Genomic DNA, 6,731 nt, shown 5'->3' with positions numbered 1-6,731 from the left:
GAAACGACATGATACATATATACAAGAAACGACATGATACATATATACAAGAAAATGCATGATACATATATACAAGAATATACATGATACATATATACAAGAAACTACATGATACATATATACAAGAAACGACATGATACATATATACAAGAATATACATGATACATATATACAAGAAAATACATGATACATATATACAAGAAACGACATGATACATATATACAAGAAAATACACGATAGATATATACAAGAAAATACATGATACATAGATACAAGAAAATACATGATACATATATACAAGAAACTACATGATACATATATACAAGAAAATGCATGATACATATATACAAGAAATACTTGATACATATATACAAGAAAATGCATGATACATATATACAAGAATATACATGATACATATATACAAGAAAATGCATGATACACATATACAAGAAAATACATGATACATATATACAAGAAACGACATGATACATATATACAAGAAAATGCATGATACATATATACAAGAATATACATGATACATATATACAAGAAACTACATGATACATATATACAAGAAAATACATGATACATATATACAAGAAACGACATGATACATATATACAAGAAAATGCATGATACATATATACAAGAATATACATGATACATATATACAAGAAACTACATGATACATATATACAAGAAAATACATGATACATATACCGTATAACCGGAACTTTTCGTGGTCTTAATTTTTCGTGGTTTGGGGTATAAAAACATTTCAAGGTTTCTTATTTTCGTTGTTTGCCAAATCTAAATTGAAAGTGATTTTATTTTCGAGTTTTAGCAAGTATCGTTGCGAGAATACTTGCTATTGTTGATTAAAGTTTCACTTCGGCTGCTAGTTGTTCGATACTACCGACGTGTAAAGTTAAACAATAGAACAGTCACCTGTAGCCTAATTGGTCACTGTGATACCCGGTATGCTATTCGACAGACAACTTATCACTTGTCTTTGATTTTGTGTAAAGCCAATTACGACGTATGTGTGAACAAAACACTTAAGGACGCCATGAAGTCTAATTTTACCACATGGTATTCAAAGCGGGTTTCCCTGGCTATGAAACACGGCGAAGTTGTAACGGAAATCAAGATCGAAATGCGTACTTCGGCGATAAAACCAATTCATGCAAGGTGGATTATGAAAGTTATGGCAGAATTAAAAATACGCCAGGAAATGTTGAAATCTGCATTCATCCACCCCAGAATCTCTGATGCAGTGCGGGCGGACATTGACAAAAACAATATACGAAATTTAAAAATATTTAATTATATTCTACAAACAGTGAGATTCACGCAATAACTTAACAAAAAATTCTAACTTGTTGTTTTGACTATACTATTCTCTTGTCGTATCCGGTGGACTGCGCATGACAGGAAATAAAATGTTCCGGTAAATTGTCAGTGTGTTATGGTTTTGACAATAAATATTTTAGTTAGAATTTGTTGATTTTTTCAAATATTTTCAAGGATTTATATTTTCGATGCTGACTACTTACCCTCGAAACCCACGAAAATAAAAATCCTCGAAAATATACAAGAAACTACATGATACATATATACAAGAAAACACAGTGAAACCTCTCAAGACCAGACCCTCTGTAAACCGGAATTAATTACTCACTTAACCCTAATCTTAGACAGTAATACACAGTGAAACCTCTCAAGACCGGACCCTCTGTAAACCGGAATTAATTACTCACTTAACCCTAATCTTTGACAGTAATACACAGTGAAACCTCTCAAGACCGGACCCTCTGTAAACCGGAATTAATTACTCACTTAACCCTAATCTTAGACAGTAATACACAGTGAAACCTCTCAAGACTGGACCCTCTGTAAACCGGAATTAATTACTCACTTAACCCTAATCTTAGACAGTAATACACAGTGAAACCTCTCAAGATTGGACCCTCTGTAAACCGGAATTAATTACTCACTTAACCCTAATCTTAGACAGTAATACACAGTGAAACCTCTCAAGACTGGACCCTCTGTAAACCGGAATTAATTACTCACTTAACCCTAATCTTAGACAGTAATACACAGTGAAACCTCTCAAGACCGGACCCTCTGTAAACCGGAATTCCATCAAAACCGGATGTTTTACAGAGTCCCTTTTTAAAAACCAGTACAGAACTTAACCTGTCTAAAGCGAATCCCTCTAAAAACCGGACATTTATATTGGTTTAGAGGGGTTTCACTGTACATATATACAAGAATATACATGATACATATGTACAAGAATATACATGATACATATGTACAAGAATATACATGATACATATGTACAAGAATATAAATGATACATATGTACAAGAATATACATGATACATATGTACAAGAATATACATGACACACATGTACAAGAATATACATGACACACATGTACAAGAATATACATGACACACATGTACAAGAATATACATGATAGATATATAAGAATATACATGATACATATGTACAAGAATATGCATGATACATATACAAGAAGATACATGATACATATATATACAAGAAAATACATTATAGATATATACAAGAAAAAGAAAAGAAAGAAAAAAAAAAAAAAAAATACAAGAAAATACATGATACATATATACAATGGATGAGAAAGAAAGAAAGAAATGTTATATTTAACGACGCACTCAACACATTTTATTTACGGTTATATGGCGTCAGACATATGGTTAAAGACCACACAGATTTTGAGAGGAAACCCGCTGTCGCTACTACATGGGCTACTCGTTCCGATTAGCAGCAAGGGATCTTTTATTTGCACTTCCCACAGGCAGGATAGCAAAAACCATGGCCTTTGTTGAACCAGTTATGGATCACTGGGTCGGTGCAAGTGGTTTACACCTACCCATTGAGCCTTGCGGAGCACTCACTCAGGGTTTGGATCGGTATCTGGATTAAAAATCCCATGCCTCGACTGGGATTCGAACCCAGTACCTACCAGCCTGTAGACCGATGGCCTAACCACGACGCCACCGAGGCCGGTCACTGTGGATGAGACTAACAATCATGAAGATTGGAACCAGATGAATACAGTAACTGTTGCTAGTTACCTAACTGCACAATTGAAATGATGATGGGAATGCAACTGTCGGAGTTGTTAAAACTGCCATAATAGTACATTAACGGTACAGCTGGGGAGCTAAAAGATGCCTTACTACTTCACAACACAGAGCCAAAAATCTGTGTTGTACTGAGTCAAAAATGTCTGGGAAAAGCTATACAAGCAACGTTATTTACTAATAATTACAGTACCAACTAACCTGTATGCATATATAAAAAAGCGATATTGTTTGACATGATAGTACATACTACAGCCTTTGATATACCAGTCGTGAAGCACTGACTGGAACGAGAAATAGCACAATGGGCCCACCGACGGGGATCGATCCTAGACCGACCGCGCATCAAGCGAGCGCTTTACCATTAGGCTACGTCCCGACGAAAATGGAATCTACTCAAACCTATTTTCAAAAAAGTGAATTTTATGCATACAGATTATTTTACCTAGTCGGTCTGCGATCAATCCCCGTCGGTGGGCCCTTTTGGGCTATTTCTCATTCCTGCCAGTGCACCACGACTGGTATATCAAAGGCTGTTGTATGTGTTATGTGCATATAAAAGATCCCATGCTACTAATGGAAAAATTTAGCGGGTTTCCTCTCAAAGACTACATATCAGACATCCAATAGCCGATTGGTATTAAATCAATGAACTCAAGTGGTGTCGTTAAACAAAATAAACTTTAACTTTATAGTTTGATCTGCTCTTAGCTGATTAAATGGTTGTGAATTAAAACATTAATCTATTAAGATTTAGTTAAAGTATGTGAACTTTAGTTTTGGCCAAGATAGCGAAAGAGTAGCAATTTCGTTGTCTCCAATTATCTTATTTCACGGATGGTTGGCGCATCGCAACAATTGAAATATTGCATATGTCAGTTCGTTCACAGTAAAGGTTAAAATCGTTACCCGTTGGCTTGAAATAGTATATTACACTCATTTATTATCATAACCTTTTAAACCCAGTTACTCAGTTAAATAATTATCTTGTCCCGTTGTGTATACTTTGTATATTCGTTGTGCACACTTTATATATTCGTTGAGCACAGTTTGTATATTCGTTGTGCATACTTTGTATATTCGTTGTGCATACTTTGTATATTCAGTGTGCACCCTGTGAATACTCGTTGTGCATACTTTGTATATCCGTTGTGCACACTTCGTATATCCGTTTGCACATTTTGTATATTCGTTGAGCACACTTTTTATATCAGTTGTGCACAAGTTTTATATTTATTATGTATAATTTGTATATTCCTGGAGCACACTTTGTATATCCGTTGTACACACTTTATATATTCGTTGAGCGCACTTTGTATATCCGTTGTGCACACTTTGTATATTCGTTGATCACACTTTGTACATTCGTTGTGTACACTTTGTATATTCGTTGAGCACACTTTGTATGTTCGTTGTGTATACTTTGTTTATTCCTTGTATATACTTAGTATATATACTTTTGCATACTGTATGTTGTTGTTGGGGCTGGGGCTTTTGTGGGTTTTTTATTTGTTTTATTTTAAAAAATTGTCCGTTTTGGGGTTGTTTATTTTTATTTTAATTGTTATTATTGACTTTATTTAATATTTAAGGACATCTGAGAACAACTTAAACTACGGATACGTTATGTCTAACACATCGTCTATTGGATTCAAACATTGGTCATTCTGATACGTTATGTCTAACACATCGTCTATTGGATTCAAACATTGGTCATTCTGATACGTAGTCTAGTCTTCAGAGAAAACTCACCATATTTCTCCTTTGTAAGCAAGGTATCTTTTATATCATTTTCCCATAGTCAGGACAACACATACTACGACCTTTGATATTCCTTTCATGGGGCACTCGTTTGGATGAGAGGAAACCCGCTGCCGTCAGATAGGTTATTCCTACTGAATAGCAACTAGGAACCTTCTATATGCATTTTCCAACAGACAGAATAGCACTGTAGCAAAGTTGTTATTTAACTAGGTCTTTGGTATATACCAGTTTGGGGGTACTTATTTGGGCAGAAACAAATACTGGGTCCACCGAAGGGCATCGATCTTTCTACCCATCGTACTTCTACATATCACCTCCGATATTAAGAAAGCACTGCCTTTGATGCTGGGACGGGAAAAATACAAATCCACTTAAGGCGATCGATTCTGCGATCGATTTTGCGACCCATTGCACATCAAGTGAGCGCTCTACCGCTGAACCACACCCCATCGATCAGACAATACGATGACACGCGTTACAAGGAACCAGAAGTGTGTCGGTTCAGTTAAGTGTGTTGGTTCATTGGAGTGTGTAGAGGTCATCTTGGTCTCAAGTCTTCCGGTGGCCGTCTTGGAAATTCGACATTCGCTGTAAGTGCCACTTTCGACAGTTTAGAGTTACAGCACGTGGTTCTTTGATTTTCTACATCGTCTACTTAAGACTTGTGAATTAAGACTTGTGACTAGGTGTGTTGTAGGATGTGATATCAATGCCTGTACCATGCTGTATCAGCGCTAACAATGGAAATAAAACAAACAAAACCTAATTTAGAAATCCCAAAATTAAATGTAACGTCAATATGAAGGTCAATGCTATAAAAAAAAACATCTTTCTGTGGCAGTGTGACATTTGCTATATTTGACAAAATATTTTCAAAATCTGGTTTTGCTCATTTTTATTTGTTACTATTATTAGATTTAGAAGTAGTTACTATTTTCTTTTGTATTAAATAAATGGAATGTGCCTAGTTAAACTTGAACATAGACATAAGCGTTGGAAGCAAAAAGACAGGGGACATTGGTCTCTCCAATTCTGAAGCTTATGTATTGCTCTACTCCCATCCTAGGTGAAACGAATGGTGCCTTGTTTTATTCATACTGATTTTCATGTTGCGCAGATTCAAGGATTCATCATGCACATTTCAATGTCCATGCATTTGGTCATAAGATTGTGTTTATTTAATATACGTTATTGACATGACTTGTAACAGACTTTCGTTTCTAAGAGACTATATGTCAAAATTACCACATGTTTTACATCCAATAGCCGATGATTAATAAATCACTGCGCTTTATCGGTATCGTTTCTGACAGGTGCAATTCAAACGAAAAGTCTGCTGTACATTGCTAACTGTAATCGAGAGCAGTCAGTTGCCCGTACTGGTCATGGTGCCGATTGTAGCTGGTTGTCGTCTTTACCTGGTGACAAAACCAGCCTTTGATCACCCAGTCTCTGGTCACACTGGACAGGTTGGTGTATTTATGTAATGTAAACATGACAAACGTGTCATTAACAGCGCCACGGGCCGGTGTAATTGTTTTTTAATACCCTGTGGTATTTGTAAGGACGTGCCTATTATTAAAATGTTAGTTTACCTGAAATGGCACGAGTTTTTTTCTTTGTTGTTTTTCCCCCATGTTGCGTATTTTGACCACATTGGCAATCCAACAGAAGATTACTAGAATCCCAATGTTTAATAATACCCCTAGCAAATTCCTTGATTAGTGAGTACGAGAAAAAGGAAAGAAATGGGATTTTTTAAAGGCACCACGAACATATGTTTTAATTAGCGGCTTCTGGGTTCACCGCATTTATGGCATATGGTTTGTA

The sequence above is a fragment of the Gigantopelta aegis genome, chromosome 4, assembly GCF_016097555.1.
Source record: "Gigantopelta aegis isolate Gae_Host chromosome 4, Gae_host_genome, whole genome shotgun sequence".
Taxonomy (NCBI): Eukaryota; Metazoa; Mollusca; class Gastropoda; order Neomphalida; family Peltospiridae; genus Gigantopelta; species Gigantopelta aegis.
The sequence above is the reverse complement of the archived record's forward strand: the minus strand, read 5'-3'. Positions refer to the sequence as shown.